Source organism: Amphibalanus amphitrite, unplaced genomic scaffold (assembly GCF_019059575.1).
Source record: "Amphibalanus amphitrite isolate SeventyFive unplaced genomic scaffold, NRLGWU_Aamphi_draft 000473F_arrow, whole genome shotgun sequence".
NCBI lineage: Eukaryota > Metazoa > Arthropoda > Thecostraca > Balanomorpha > Balanidae > Amphibalanus > Amphibalanus amphitrite.
In genome coordinates, this window is record NW_024881967.1 from 292244 (window position 1) to 309204 (window position 16961).

The following is a 16961-nucleotide window of genomic DNA, read 5'->3' on the forward strand; positions in this document are numbered from 1 at the left end:
AGGTAATGAATATCGAATTTCACAAAGTGCTCACTTCCAAATGGCTAGACGGGATAAAAATGGAAAAATGCTAATTGTTTCTTTGCCTAACTTTTACTATATTTTGCTGTCTACCTTCACTACGTCACGCTTCCTTTGTCTCATCTTCTATCGTAATTCGTACTTGTTCACGGGATTTATAGACTGGTGTACCATGAATGATCATATCAGTGGAGCTTTGGATGTTCTGGCAACGGATTGGCGATTAAAGGCCGACTTGTAGGTGTTGGTCCCCAATAAAAGCCGATCCCGGGCTGAGGGATTCCATGAAGGATTCAGCTATAAACCCCCAGACAGTCTACTATTGCTACTGGCTGTACGGACTGAGAAACAGTCACCTGAACCGTGCTCCCTTTCTGAACTCAGACTGAGAGCATGTCGTCCATGGCCTGTTAGAGGTTGCTGGAGATCCGCTTTGTCACCAGTGGATCCGGTATAGGCTGGGATCGCCTCAGTGGATCGCGGTTGATCTGGTTGATAACGCGTAACGGATTTTGAGTTCTGTATGGGTTAGTGTGGCGGCCGCATAGCCTAGTGCCGTTTTTATCAGGATCGTGTCTCATCTCAGGAACCTGTTTCGTTGGCCTCCGATGGACTTTTTTCCATGGGCATCTGGTGGCCTAAGACATATACGCCATGCGGTTCTTAGAACCTCATGAAAACAAGCTTGGCGTATCCTCGTGATGAAAAGCAGTTTTCACTGAGTATGTTGCACTAGTGCCTAAACGTGTTGGGTGCTGATTTTACTGATTTTTTTTTTGCGGTCGCTTTTATTGCACTGCCGAAAAATTAAGTTGCATATTGCATGGTGCATAATTATCATGCTAATGTAAAAGCGCAGTGTGTCCTAATTCAATATACCCTGCAATGTGTCTCCTTTTCGCATTTTCATTAAGGATGTGTAATAGGGTACGTCACCAATTATATGGTGAAACTAAAAGTTGATGATAAATCTTGAGCATGTTCATTTTTCGGTTCCACTTACTTAGTACCTAGACGCCGCATACAAAAAATAACAGTCCTCCCGCAAGTGGAAGTGCTGCCTCATGGCAATGCATTTATTGGCCAAAAGCTCGATATATCGAAAACTTATGGCGCTCTGAGAATTGAATAGAGAATATTGAAATTTTATATTTCTTGAGCAGGCTCCGGACATCAATTGGGAAAGCTAGGACAATCATTGAAACATGTTTTTGGTTCACCCATGGGATGCCTTCACTTGTTCAAGACGGCCATCTACTTCGCATCCGGGAATCTCTTCCCGGTCTTCCTTGACCGTCTGAAGCAGCTTCTGTTTTCCCTACTCTGACTTCTTATTTTACGGTTGAAGGTCATTTCGAGCGCCAGTACCCTCTCTGCAGTATTATTGACGATCTTCAGGGCCTAGACAGTGCCACGTGCCACCTGGTAGTGGTGGTCCTAAGTCCAGAACTCCAGGTCTCGTCCTAGGAATCCCGTGAGAAAATGACAAGGAAAATGGAGGTTTTCGAAGAAGTGCGAAGACGCATTGACGAACCTATCCATGGTCCATCAAGCGATATCCAACGACGGATTTGATCGCCGAAGGCATGGTGGCCCACCGACACCGACGCCAGGATCATTCAGTTTGTCCACAATGCATGGTGGACAAGCTGAATGAACCTGGCGTCGGTGTCGTTGGCCCCGCTACTGGATGAAGCGCTCCCAAACGTTCCTCTTCTCATTAAACGTCTTCAAGCCTGCCGCGAAGGATTCCCTCGACTGCGCATGCCGCCCTGAAGGCGAAGAAGGTCATAGGTCTCTTTGAGGTGTGTGATTAGAGAACAAGATGAGAGGAGCTAGCCCTGGGGCTGCGTACCGATGGCGGCCGATAGCCTTCAGCGCGGCATGCGCACATTGTGCAGTCGAGGGAAAACCTTCGTGGAAGGCTTGAAGGCGTTTAATGAGAGAAAGGTCGTTTGTGAGCGCTTCATTCAGCAGAAAAGCCTCCGTCCAGAGCTTAACGTACACAAGCGCAGCGAAGGTGGCAAATTCTTCGACTGATTTAAGATCTTTTGGACGCAGTCGGAGGTAATGGCGGAAAAGGGAGATCTTAAGGGTGTATCACTGCATATGACCTTCGACATCCAACGAGCGTGGTGGTCGACCCCCGTCACATCACCGGGAGGAAATTCGCCGAGGAAGAGAACACAGCTGAAGGCATTCTCGGTAGTCGTTCCGTGGCCAGAACTTGCCGGCCTGGAGAGCGCGCACGCAGAACACGACTGCGCCTGCTTTCCAAGCCTTTCCTTGGGGTTGTCGCAAGGCCGAAAGTCCTGCTGGTTGATATGTTGCCATCGTGTTCTGAAGAAGTCCACGAAAATCTTCGAACTCGGCCCTGACCCTGAGGTCGCCCCGAAGAGCATTTAGAAGACATGGCTGCAAACAACTTCGAGAATATGGTGTCTGCACAGTAGCTCGGTATGTTGGTGTTACTGTGTTTGGTGTTACTCTGCTGTGTTTAGAGGCATAAGTCAAAAGAGTCCTTGTATGTATATATTATTTACGATCATGGGCGATCCACACATCGCGTGGCGATTACGAAGCAAATTTAATAGAAAACAAGTAAAACAGAATGGTGCATTGATGCCCAAAGTGACGAAAAGGTCCAAAAATGCTACAACTGAATAAATAACGATACAGGAAGGAACACATAAGAACGATTCGCTGCAGCTTTGTCAGCAATAGCATAATACCGGCACCAGCAGAATCTCGAGCTTTACCATGATTTGTGACACGCTACCAGCATATTACCATTATTCCAATTCGTGTAGCATTGATTGGCAATCTCAGCTTCGGCATCATTGGCGTTTTACCGGCAGTACAGGATCATATTTTAGATTCCTAGCCGGCTGTGGCAAACGATACTGGCTACGCCGTTAGCAAGTCAATGGGAAATTGCACCCCTGTCTGGAGTGTCTTGAGGCAGTGGTAAATGAAGGAGAAAAAACACCAAACTCCACACAGTTGTCATACTAAAAGTAACCCGAAAAATAAAATGCTCAAGTTCCACCAAACAAATTTGTTTTTTGACGCACCCTTATGTGTAACCAGCAGGTCTGTTCACGTTGCAATCAGCAATGCTAATTCTTTTCGAGCATTTTTTTTTGCCAAACTTCAATAATCATTTGTACTCGCTGCGTAAGCTAAGTGCAACTCTGGACTGTTACCCGATGTCATTGTCTGCGTACAGCGATTCGGGGTGCTTTTTTTTGCTACAACAAATGCGTCTGGTATTTTTAATTTTGCGTATACATTTCTGCCATCTATTTTAATTATACCGCTTATCAAAATGGGATCATATGTCGAGACGACCGCCGAATGCCGGCCCTCGAACCTCGTCAAGATGCGATTGTTACGCTACCCTCAATGAAATGACGCTCGCTCTCCATTTTCCAACATACCGCTCTGATCCATTCACGGGGGACCTGTTTTTAGTTGCTGACCCAATCACCTAACGGGTGAAATGCCAGCGGAGCGATTTGTTTCCGCCGTGAAGGCTGAAGTCTGCGGCCACAGACGAACGGCCGGCCGGTGGCGACCTTTCGCACGTTCTGATTGCTCTCCCGGTGGTATTATTAGGGTGTCCCGAAATAGCGGCCGGCGTGGGCGGCCGCCTTTGCCCGGGGCCGCTCGCCGCGCCGTTTGAAAGCGGCCGGGATCAACTTGACGTGCCAATTCGCGAAACTTTGTGGACCCAACCGACGGCCGACTGTGTTAAATCGGGACAGGTTGGTGCTCCCTTAGGCACGGAAACGGATTTCCGACAATCTGAATGTGTCGTGATTGTAGGTGCAAGGGAAAGCCCCTTTAGCAAACGATACCGTCAAATGTGCTTTTATTTTATAATGGGTAAGTTAAGAATTTGCTTGCATTAATATGTGTGCTGCTGCGGCTGTGAACATTTTCCGTGGGCTGAGGGCTAACACCTCAGGTGAATCAGGTAAATCAAACATTCATTCGTTTTAGTGTATATTTTTGCAAACTTACAGGGGAGAGAGGTCATATTGCGCCACCTTAAGGATATCGGCCTATTGCGGCTAAAGTTGACCAGCTGTCATGTTTGATGATATTTCAAATTGTACCTCAGTTATTTTGGCATCAAATAACAACTCCCAATTTGTATCACACCCAGACAAATTAACAAGAGAAAAGTTTTCCGACACACCTGCAAAGGGCGCATTTACGGACTACCCCATCAAAAAGCGCCCATGCCTCTCATGTAAAAGCGCCCTATTAAAAACAACGGTTTGCCACCTAACTAAGTAGCCTATTTGAACGTGTCAGCCCATTAACCATTTATGCTGTGAAGGCTAAGGTAATGGTAAGGTGAGCGCTCTAATAATCAAAGCGTTCAATGAAATGTGTCCCAACCACCAGATGCTGTTTCTCTGAGTTGAAGAATAGGGCGCAAATAGGGTGGGCGCAATTACGAATGGAACACATTTTTCATGAGCTTCAAATATGGCGACGACAGCGAAGCCACGGTGGTGATAAACTTTCAAAACTACCATTAAACGAGCAATTAACAATGATTATTAGTTGAATCACTATCTCTAAGATAAACCATGACACTAGCAAAGGTCGAAATAGACTGTTTCGCGTAAGAAAATAGAGGAAATCACAAAAAATGGTCTACGAGAAAGCTGAGACACCTCACCTGCCCCCGTGGACCGGAAGAAGAGCGAGTTATTGGTGGTGAAGTAAATGCACACATTCGAGTATTCGTTCGAATCGAATTTTGGGCAGGAGGAAAGTGTGGCGCATTTAAGAACATGGCGCAATATGACCTCTCTCCCCCAAATGTTGTGGGTGCTGCTTAGCTTTAGAGGCTTTCTGTCTATCGTCCAAAATCTTTCGAGGGTTATGTTCCTGCCTCGTCATTTTGTCCATGCTTGTAAATTCTTACGGATTTCAGCAGCATTAGTCAGGCACTTCCGCCAAGTAAGATCACGTTTTTAAAGGGACAGTATCATCGAAAAAAAAATCAATGTATGGAGCTGATTTTTTTTTGCTAGCATTTCTTATTTTTCTGAATCAGAAAAACATAGTTTGAGGACCGAACTCGGTGAAAAATATTTTTTCATGAGCGAGTCATTTTCATGAGCGAACCACCACTACAAGCATGGCCGCCACTTTGGAAGCCTGCGAAATTACTACAGAACTGGCGCAGTTAATACATTATTGACGCTACGCTTACGCGGCCGCTCTTCTGATTGAGTTGTCGTTGAGATCGAGACTGATCAGATGACGTCATACATATACGTCATACATTGGAGGGAGTTTGTGATTCAAGCTGGAGGAATTCCTTTGTTGAGCCGCTAGAATCCGAAGGAAACAGCGGAAATTGCCTACGACTATTTAATGAATTTAACGGTGATGAATAAGTGCGAAAAACGTTTTGGCTTTATAAAATTTGATGAAATGACCAGGGTAAAAGTTTTATTACTGGCGGTCAATTCAAAACGGCGCAAACATTTAAACAGTGAAGATAGTGAAGCACGATTCAAAGTGTAGTACACCTTTCGTACTTTGAGCGGCGATAGCGGGGTAACGGTGTGGAGCTTCGAGGATCGGTCTTCAGTTCCCGGACCAGAAAGGTGGGGCCTATGCAATGTCAAATTTCATCAAAATGGTGATACTGTCCCTTTAAAGCCAATGGTGGGAAATTAAAGGCTTTGAAACGGACTTGGATGTTTCTTTGTTTCGCCTGCAACATTTCCAACAACGTAAATAATCACTGACCCAGAGATCAGTTGGACCTTGGCATTGCACAAGGTTTCTCAGCGACTGAGGCTTTGAAAATGTTGAAGGGTCCCATTCTTTTCCCTCGACTGGCACGAGAAGCCAGAGGAATTTCCACCTACCCCCACCGACGAGCGGTATGTGGTACTGAGAGCGAAGACGACCTTACCTTTCCGGTTTCCCAAATAGAGCCTGCCAATTTTTCCTCTTCAGGCGGCCGGATGCTTTGTTTAGAATTCCATCCATCTTCTTTTGTCGGTATGCATATTGTGGCGAAATTGGAGCTAACGTCTTTCGGAAACGGGTCCGGACCTGTGCCAAGAGGTAAGCGCGGCTCCCCGAGTGTGGTCTGTCTACGTAATGCCGCTCGCTTGCCTCCATTTTCGTTTCTGTTGACGTCCATGGCCCCGTTCCACGCTGGTCTCCTAGTTTTCCGCCGTGTTTGGCCGTTGGCAGATGTGAAGCCTCGACGACTGTGGTGTACTAGATTTTCTTGTGAACTTTGTGACCCGTAGTACTAGTGGACCAAAATATCCCACTGAGATTGGTCCAGTGACGTCAGATGTCGGTGATGCATTACGGCCTGATGGCCGATAGTTATTTTTGTTCATGAGCAGCCTGTTGAATGCAGGTTAGCAAGGACATGTTGGCGTTGCGAATGGTAGATTTTATTCAGGGTGTCGTACGACTCAGTCATCTCATCTCGCGTTAACGTGGGTGGTATTCATCGCTTATGGTAAATACAGCCCATCTCTGACCATGATAATGTCAGCTGTGGGTTGGTAACACCAGTCGGTTGCTGGGCACAGTTTGTGTCAGGTCATCGCCGGATAGTCTCACAAAACCGCCTCTGTTTGATGTTATTCTGCTGTCACTTTTTCATGTGTCGTCGGAATTGGTTCTTGTCTTCGGGTTAGCCTGGAGGAGTTTTCTGGAAATGCATGTTTATGTAAGCCTCTCTTTTTCATATTCAGCACATGGTGATCTCACAGAATGAGAAGACTCAGATCGCTCCTATGGCTTATTTTCGTCCCTCCGAACTGAGTCTTAGGTGTACGGCACGCTCCATTTGAGGCTGTCCCGACGGGGTCTCTGTCTGGGTTTCAGTACGATGAATAGTTGGCGTCATTTAGCACAGGCCGCCAACTGTTCCTGATTTCCGTCTACCCTTCTGGGACGATCATGGGCCGTCTATTGCAGCATTCCAGTAGTCCTCAGTGGGTAGTTCTCCTACGCCGGCAGGGCTAACGTGACCCGCCCAGGGATAGGTATCGTGTGAACTGTGCGCCAACGCTCCGTGCAGGGCGAATTGTAATCCGCGTCGTAATAGTTCGCTAAGATCCTCCGTACGTCGCGCATATATCCGTAATGTTCCGCGCGGCCGTCTGGCTCCGCAAACGCGATATGTTGCGTTCCGTCACGTCCGCGCGAGCGAGCTGCCGCTCACTGCCGGCCGGGTCGACTTCGAGGACCACCGCGCAGTCGCGTATCGCAAACTAGCTGACGCGACGCGTCGCCACCGGCCGCGTCGCGGCGGCGGGCGCGCTATTAATGCCGCATCGCAAAAACACCCAGCTGGTGTCTATTTTTAGCCGGGCTGCAGCCTCCGAGCCGCCGCCGCCCATTCGCCCCCGGGCGGTATTGATCGCTGCAAGGCGGGCGCGGATTGGTGCGGCGCGCGCCGGCGCCGAGGGCGCGCCGTGGCGGCGGCAGCGGCGTGCTGTGTTTACTGCCGGCGGCCGGCTGACCTTCGACGGTGGCCAGTGGGACGCGCGGCAGCGGCGCGGCGGGACGTGCGGCGTGAGCGCAGTGCAGCTCGGTGGTTCCGCGACGAGACGGGACGAGTGGTGCGCGCGCACGCGACAGAGTCCAGAGGAGCACGGCGGAGGGATTCGGGAATGCAGGTGGGTGCCGCCGACGCCGTGGTTCGGCCGGTGACGCCAGAGTGGCCAAGAGCCAGCCGGGAGGTGTGGCTGGGGCGGGATGATGTGGTTCAACGGTAGCGAAATAGCTCAACTCTGTTACCATCTGAGGGCTGAGCCTCACTTAGGAGAACCCCACAGTCTAATGCTTCATCAAGCTCTCTCATTTGTCCCAGTGACCCTTCGTAGGATGTTGCTAACTCCTCTCTTGGCACCCACCCTCCTCCCTTCCACCCCTGCGCCCCTCACCCGCTTGGCACCGTTCCAATCTGCTCTTTTCCTGGAGCGCGCCGCGTGACCTCAGCTTCTGCAGGCCCAGTTATCCAGACCATGCAATCGTCCCTTCGTACCTCTTAGCTCTGTCACGACTTCTCTCTGACCTTCCGTGATGTGCCAGAGGCGATCACTCTCAGTCTGTCTGTTTAATCACCGCTCTGCAGTTGATGTCTGTGACCATGCGGTAGTCACATACACCTGTCTGCCATGTGTTCTTGCCTGCCGGAGCGATCTCAGCGCTCCTCAGTCCTCACCATAGGGTGATCTAGCGTTCCATTGTCCGCGGTGTGACCGCTCGGGTGTCTGTCGTCGGGTGCCCCTGCCGCCGCCGTCTCCGTCGGTGGTGCTCCCGGGCCCAAAGTATGTCCGGTCGAAGCTCGTCCTTCCGGGTGGCGCGTCTGGACACGCCCACTCCCGTGGGGGATCGCGACCGTGGGGGTCAAGGCCGTACTCTTACTGCGCCGGAGTCTGAGGGCGTAGGCGCGGGGAAGGGGCGTGGTGGTGAAGGGTTGGTAGCATTGGGGCCAAGAAGAGCACGAAGTTGCTGCTTTGGTAGTTTTTCAGCAGATGTGAAGGATGCATGGAGGGTGCTGCGGGACGCCTCTGTGACCTGGGTCCTCTCATCCGGATAGTTAATTTGAATTTGAGGATTGTTATTGGCCATTGATAGACAAATGCCGGATAGGAAAATCCTGACTCTTGGGCAGAAAGAATTGAAGTTCTGAAGAAATAGAGGTCGCGAAACTAATTATGCTTTGTGGACAAGATGTTTTACTTTTAATTGCTTTTGTTTGACTGATAAATGAATTTTGTTTCTGCTGAGAAAACCTCTCCTGTCTGCTGCGGGCTGTAGCAGGGATATGGACTATCCACACACTGTGCGGAGGTCCGCACTTATGATCGGAGCTGATCCTGCACCTGTCACTGCAGAGGGCTGCTCCGAAGGTCCCGCCGCTGGTGTGGGCAGCCCGCCACGCTCACCGTTAGCCGTGCGGCGCTCAGCACGGAGCTGACACCGGCCGTGGTCAGCGGCGCAGCGCTGACGCACGTGATGCGTCTGACACACGCGGCCAGTTGTTTCGTCAGCCGCAGTCGCGCTGACCGACCGACTGGCCTGACCGGCTGGACCGGCGAGCCGGATCCCGCCCGAGCCGGTGGGCTGGAGCGCGCTGGGGAGGCCGCCCGCGCCCCGGTGAATGATGCGCAGTGCACACTGCACACCCCGGTACAGCTGTCATAGGACGGGTGCGGCGTCCGATTAACTATCCAGTGAACAACTTGACCATACTCGACGCTATCTTTCTGGCTCGGACTCGGCGGAACAGGCTTCCGCTTCCTCCCCGGTAACTACAACCTGCCCTAGCACTGTATACCGGACGTGCATCTGATCCGAGCCGGCAGATTCTCTCTGCACATTATGTGGCGTCCGGGCCGGTGGTGTGCCCTGCTACCACGTGCAGCGCTGAACGCCTCAGAACCAGTTTGCGGCACCACCAGTCCACTCCTCACCCCTGCTTGCCGGCCGTGCACTCGGAACGAGGCCGCTCCCCTCAGCCGTATCCTGTCTACCCACGCCACCGCCCGACTTATGACGCCCTCAGGCTGTTTGCCGGACCTCGCACAGCACGTTGAGGCGCTGTTTCTGTGTTGGTCATGAGGAGGGGCCTTTGGCGTCGTTTCGTGCGCTGGCACCGTTGCGTTGCGCCGGTCAGTGTGGGGCCAGGTGCCGAGCAGCGTCCGGGGGCGGTGCGAGTGAGGCAGGACGAGATATGTGCTCTGTTCCGGGTGCTCTGCATGGTTTAGTGGTCATCAGGCCCAGCGCTGGTGGCCAGAGGCAATTGGGGATGGTCAGGGAGAGAGATAATAAAAAAGTGCGGGGTGGATGGAGAGGTTCTCTAGTGGTGACTATCTTGTGCAATGGGATGAACCCGTTGGGTGCTGTTGGAGAGCATGGCTGGATGGGTGAGACGTTATGTAACAGTCAGACTCAGCACTCATTGGGGGCTATCATTGCAATGCCCCGATGCTGACTCTTGACTCTTGTCGATTCCATACCAGGCGGAGGTTCCGACTAAACAAAGGTTTGATGTGTTTTAGCATGGCTTATTCTGAGAACGGGCCATGTTAGCTGCCAGCTTAGGTCATCAAGATGCATATGAATGTGTACATATTTATGGTTCATGATGTACGGGTTGATGTCTGCCGTACTATTTCGGGTTGCATCCTTTTGAAGTCAGCGTTCTAAGTGAGCATGTGATTGCTTTCTAACTCGCAGGGGCAGGCCACATCCGGATGGGTTGGGGCTGTGCAGTAGCTGTTCATCCTTGCACTGCTGAGACCTGCTTGGTACACAGACTGGTGGATTGTATCATGTGCCGTGGAATCCCTCTGTTGCGTTGACCTTTCATTGTGGCAACTTCCTCAGTCATCGGCAAATAGCGCTGGCGATCAGCAGTCATTGGAGTCCTGGCATTCAGCCAGACTACACACTGCAACGCTCCTTGCCTGGCGCCAAGCATCAAACGACGTGCACTTTCAGTTGTTGCAAACCGGAATCCCTGCACGCCATGAATGCAAATAAAACCGGGCGCCCCATGCATTTCCGAAGCTTAGTGGTGCCGTGTGGGGTTTCACGGCATTCGACCGGGGCGTCACGTGGTACGCGGCGGCTTTAGTACGACGGGTCACGTGGTACTATGGGAGGATTTAGTGTGGCTCTATCGGCGCCGCGTCGTATGTTGTATATGAATGACCGGTCAATGGGTGCCGCTGGCCACAAGTGGGACGTGTCCCGTGGCACGTCACCTCATAAGTACAAGAAATGGGGATTATGGCAGGATAAACATCGGTCTCCAGGTGATTTGTGACGTGGATGCCTCGTCTATATCACGACGGCGTCATTTGTTTGCATTATTGTGTTTTTCCTAGCAAATCCGATGCATATTATCTTTCTGGTGTTCTCTGACAGTCCGACAGCTATATGCCATTCATCAGTATATTGCTGTGCTGAAATTTTTTAATGTAAAGTAGACATATTTACACCGATGTAAACTGCACCAGTCACATGTGAAAGAGGAGCAGCATTTATCTCTCCCGTCATCTGAGCTGCCCCCCATGACATTTCACGGAACCGCAGCACAAAATTCACATTGGTTGAGATCCAGGACAGCATCCGCACGGCACCGGTCGGTAGCAGCGGGCTGGTTCCACGGAGAGGGCGGCCGGTACCCTGCGCTGAGTCACCGGCGCCGACCGGGCCGGCCGGAGGGCTGTTTGTTCGGGTGCAGCCATGTGCAGATCGAGGCAACTATTTATACGCCGGGTGATAACCCAGTTCTGCAGCCAGGGCGGCATGACCTCGCAGGGGATCCTGTGGAACGCGGGCGGGACTGCACCGGGTGCTTCGAATGCATTCGACCAGATGCCGAGAGTCGTGGTACGGAAATATGCGGCATGAAAGCAAATACAGGGCTGATTTGAACGTCCATCGAAGACGTTCGTGCGTTGAAGAGGTCTTACTGAGCATGAAGGCTGCTAAGCTTTCACCCCTTAGTTGCTCATCCTGGAGCTTCGCCAAGGCGTTGCGCATAGCCAAATGATGTGGGTGAACATTGAGTGCAGTGCCCTCGTTGCTGAGCACGCTGATCCAGTGTACCGACCGGTGCCTCTGTGGACGACTCGTTCTCAGTTACTCCCGGAAAAGGTAAACGTGATCTCATTACTGCGACAGGGCCTAATTTATTGCACATGCTGGCCTTGCTGGCTGTCAAGGGGATAATGTTCGATCCTAGATCTGCACCACAACAACGTCCAGCGGATTGCATCATGTATGCGCTCAGCTCACCGCTGTCGTGAAGTCGGCCTGTGTACCTCGCTCGTAAACCCGAGTGTCGTCGGGGCTTTGGCAATACGGCACAAGCGTGGGCATTGCAGCTCGGCCGCTGGCGGGTCCAGCACCTGAAGCGTGCCCTCTGAAATCCAATTACTGCTACACCGCTGACCTATGGCGATGATCGATGAGATCGACGTGCTCCACGTGCCGATGTGATGAGCCTGTGCCTGAGGGAAACCGCCGCGTCGGAACGCAGACCCGTTATCGAACTTCCTAGTGTAGCGATGTGATCGAAGTTCCTAGTGGAGCGATGCTTCCAACCCCGTGGCGGAAGCTCGTCGAACTTCTTGACGCAGTTGACAGCAGAGAATCACTACATGTGTTTCTATTGTTCTGTCCCGGTTACTTCCGGTCGTAGCTGGTAACATCCGGTCATACCTGAGGTTTCCGGTTCCTCCAGCTTGTTTCCGGGGTCTCCGGTGGCGTCTGCTGGCCTTCGACGGTACTTGGTGTCTTCCTGGGACACCGAGTCTTGTCCAGTGACATTGTTATCCGCCCGAACGTTCCAGTTTTTGGATGCTATGCGAATCATGCCGACAGCAGGCTGTTGCGGTGCAGAGGCCCCGCCCGGTTTGTTTTAGGTGGCCTTCTGGCGGGTGCCGGGACGTTTTGGGCGCTGACTTTGGCGCCACTTTGGGCCACCGTAATACATTAACGCGGGCAAACACATGGTCCGCTAGCGCCACAAATTAGCGTGCAGAAGTCCGCCGTGAAAACGCCCAGCGCCACAGTTACCTCCGGTAGATTGATTGACCGGAAATATTTATGAACTGTCGGGTGACGGGAGCTTTGGCTACGATTCTTCTGCGTCCTGGCCAGCAACCAGTGGCGGTGCTGGATAGGGACCTTCTTAGAGATAAGAGGTCTTTACCGGTGGGGAGCACCGGTGAGTGGACTGAGCGCTCACGGAGACAGCGGAATTGCGCTGTCAGCGACCATTTCTATGTTCTGAGAATAAGAGCGGCGATACAGAGCAGTGGGCTGTCATGCGCGAAGCAGCCGGCAGTGGCGTGTGGTTGCCGTGCACCACTGAGATAAATGGTGAACTGTTTTTGTGGGGAAATGCGGACAGCAACTGCAGCGGGGGCGGCTGATGTGCCGACACTCTGCTCCGTGATTGTTGGTGACGTGCGCGGAGTACACGTCACATCACATATGCAGTGGACTGAAATGCGCTTTTGCTGTCGCTCCGATTTGACATACTCCCATTTATCCGTACTGGGGCTTCCCAGCACAATCCAGGCGGCGAAACCCCTAAGTTGATGCCGCTTGAAAGCCACGCTGTTGCCACTAGCATGATTCTGTGAACGAATGCTTTACTTATTACTCTGGGCTCCTCGATGGTCGCGTTTGCTACATCATCACGTTTTCATCTCTATCACATTTCGTCATCTTCACATTTCCTTACACATTTCTACGGCCTTCAGCCACAAGCCGTCTTATCTGACGTACCCCTGCCTTCTCCACGCCTCAACTTTGCCTCTCCTGTCGCTTCCTCCGGTCCTGAACTACGAACAGGACCCCGGAGCTTCCTCATTAGGAGTCTCCCGACTTCCATGCGTCCTAGGCTCCTCACGGCCAATGCTCCTGGGATTTGCATTGTGCTCGCTCCCCGTCTCAGTTCGGCGGCGACAACTGAGGTGTCCAGCCGCTCCAACTCGCTCTCCATCTTTCCACCTCCAACTAACGTCAGTTGCCGTCGCCACTCAGCGCTCGTCGCCCGCCGTTCGCTGACGACATTCTCCGGTCCGTTCTCGCGGGGCGGCCTGGAGCTGACATTTGGTGGGCGGCGGCGCGGCGGCCCGTCTATTCCTAGCGCCGGCGTCGTCTCTTTGTGGCGCAGCGGCGTTCATCTCTCGGCCGCCGCGATCGACCGACGCCGCGCCGGCTCTATTTATAGACGGCGCCGGTATTACGGGCGCCGCCGACGACCGCGCCGGCCCGTCGACGGCGTTATTTCCGACCATGCGTCGACGGCGCTGCGTGCGTAAACGATGGCGCTGCGAGCGTGCGTGTGGGGTGCGCCCGGGACGGGGCCGGGGAGGGAGGTGGAGCTCGAAGTGGGTGATGATGGTGATCGATGCGGGGAGAGAGGGAGAGGTGGGAAGGGGGCGGTAGTGAGTTACTGGGGTTCCCGGCAGTGTTAAAACGAGGTCAGCTAATGCTGTTTGTTGTCAGCGGCGCGGCAAGAGGTGATTAGCTTAAGTGATTGACTTTTGCCAGAAGTCTATTTGTGGTTTGCGAGTGGTTGTGACCGCGGTATTCGTTATTTATTTTGGTTTCCCAAATGTCCGCCTCAATAGCTCGGACGGAAGAGCTGACTGCCTAGGCGTGGTTAGGAATTGGTTCGATTTATTTCAGTGCCGGTAATTTACTTCTGACGGGGAATGGTCTGCGATCAATGTCAGTAGCGCTGTTGGCAGTGTCAGTGGGGATCTTTCACGACCCGTCTACGCGTCTCGAGTTCGACACGACCGGAAAGCTTTGCCCCTCTCAGGTACCGATTTGATCAAGGAACCACGCCGAGCTGCATGCTGCTGCAGAGGGGACGTTATATAATACGATATGATATAAACGCTCCTCGTCCATGACGTACGCTACACGTCGCTGCGCTGCTGTGGTCCACGTGGCCGATAGTGCGGCGCTGGAGAGCGGCGGGGGCGTCAGTTCCGTCACCGTCCGTATATTGACCCGTGGGCTCCCTCCGCCGCGTGGTGTGCTCCATCTTACCATCAGCACCTCGTCCCCCGAGCTTCCGCCACGGCCCTACGGCGCTCCTACTTTGTGCAGTCCCTGGTGCACCCATTTGGCCGGCGTTTGGCCGTGCCGTGTGCAGTTAGTCTCGGCTCATTGTCCGGCGCCTGACTCAGTCGTCTATTCCGGTCGTATGGGTGACTGCTGACGGCTGACCCAATGACTAGGCCGCCTGGTATCCCGGCCACGCTGAGTCAGCCCCCGGGGGCCTGGAGAGGTCATCACCGGGGGAGGGGTTAACGGGGAGAGGGGTCATCATAGTGGTGGTGGATCAACGTCAGAAAATGGAAGGAAAACGAGCACGATGCTCTAAAACAGTGCTCTGAAAGTATCCCTTCCTCCTCTCTTCTTCCTCCTCTCTCTCCCTCCCTCTCTCTCTCTCTCTCTCTTCCTCTCTCTCTCTCTCTTTCTCTCTCCTCTCTCCCTCTTGCTCTCCTGCCGTCCTTCCGCCTTCCAATATATCCCTCGATCACGCGCGGCACGAATCATGTGATGTCGCATGCTTTACCTATAAATGTCAAAATAAGCTGGCTTGTCTTTTCTGCATTAACCTAATGAGGCGAACCTGATACAGTGATGCCAGTATTAATCAATATATGTGGACGCTGATTGCTTCTAGGTGTTTCAAACACAATTAATGAATTATTAGGGCACTAGTATGTGTAATCAAGGCACTTATTTTTTCTCTTTGCTGCGCGTTGAGTCTGAATGCGGTAGCGGAATGGTGGATGCTCGAAGAGTTTAAGTATTGCAAATGTTTCGGTAGAGTTCCGTAATGGGTGTCTATTACAGCTTGCGACTCGCATATGGTTTTATAATGGTTCAAAGTATTCTTGGATGCAGGATGTATCAGCGGCGATTTATTTTGGACATATCCGCAGGAACAGGCAGTCCCAATCTGCAGTATTGAGTCTTTCTTTCCATTTTTTTTTATTCATGAGGGTCGCGGTCCGCGTAGCTCTTTGCAGTTGTCTTTTAATAATATGTTAATGTTTTCTCGACATCTGTCCTGGTTGCATACGCTCCCTGGCTTAATAATCTGCACCTTTTCTAGTTTTAATTAATGAGTGGCGTGGGGGCGCTCCTCACGCCCGCGAAGCCCGCCAGTGTCAGCCGCCGCGGCGTCATTTCGGCCTGTATTTTCGCCGAGCGCTTCCAGTGGGGGGCTTCAGCCGCTCCCAAAATAGCGACAGCGCGCGGCGCCGAAAGAGCGCCAGTCCTCTCCAAACAAACGGGCTGGGAACGGACCGGCACGGACGGCCACCGCCATCTGGGCTGTCATTCGGCCGGCTGTTGTGCGCTCGTCTGTCTCGACCTTTCGTCGGGGGCCGACCTTTGCCGGTGGCCCGGGCTGCAGGGTGTTTGGACGGCGGACGCGGCTCTGAGCGACCCTGCAGATCCGCGGCGTCTGGCCGGCGACCGGTCATCCGGCGGCCTAATCGGGACCGTGTATCGAGCGGAAAGGGGCTCAGAGGAGGGAGCTGGAGAACCTACTGCTGGTCTGGTGAGATGTTATGCAAAGTTGGGTGGAGGTTTCGATGTCAACCTTTTGTCTGCACTTTTTCTTTTCCTTTTCTGGACTGCTATGATTCCGACCAGAGGCCAGTTTCACCAACAATAGAATCGCCGGCTGCGTTTATTTTTAGGTTTCAAAGCCGTCCGGCCAAAAGTTTCACCAACCACGTGAAAAATAATCGCTGATGTGAAAAAAATCTAAGCTAGGCCGGCTGATTTTTTGCACTTCAGCTGGCGAACCTATTGGACGACATAATACTAAAAGGAACTGCAGCTGGCTATTTTTTCTGTTGGTAAAACTGGCCCCAAGTCCCTCATCGTTTACGGAGATCACGTTTTGCATGTCATGTAGCGCTCATAAAGCTCGACGTCTCGTAGGTACGCGGAAGTGCATTCGTCTGGACAGTTTTTTATGGCGCTTTGACTTGATACGCGATGGGTCATATGTAACCCATAGCGCTACTATCCCATATGGCTAAAACCTGTCGAACGTGTGCCACATACTCAGTCACAGCTGACTGCTCTATCATAGAGTAGCGGTCCTGTAGTCGGCTATTTGCGTTAACTGAACGCCCGGAACCGACAGGCCGGCTGATGGGTCTTCTAAAGCGGCCCTCCGGACCGGTCTGGGCCCCGAGGGCCGAGCGCGCTCAGTAACCCGCTCACCCAATCCACCTGCTCGCCTCCGCCTGTCGCCGCCGGCCCCGGAGACCGTTTCGTGGAAGACACGCGCTCCGATCGCCGAGAGGAACGGGGATCGTAAATGGTGACGTACGGCGGCACCGCGCGCGGCGGCGCCT

The 16961-nt window shown here is 52.5% G+C and overlaps 1 protein-coding gene across 8 annotated transcripts in view; it reads left to right on the forward strand.

Moving 5' to 3' along the window:
* LOC122392176 (histone deacetylase 4-like) overlaps nt 1–16961 on the forward strand; it is a 107073-nt gene that overhangs the window by 6199 nt on the left and 83913 nt on the right. The window contains exon 1 of one of the 8 annotated variants that reach the window (XM_043386778.1): nt 7531–7706. The exons of 6 other annotated variants lie outside the window; for them this stretch is intronic. The gene's annotated coding sequence lies outside the window, so the exon portion shown is untranslated. Of the gene's footprint in view, nt 1–7530; nt 7707–16961 lie in introns of those variants that run through there. One more of the 8 variants, XM_043386779.1, reaches the window with a different exon arrangement.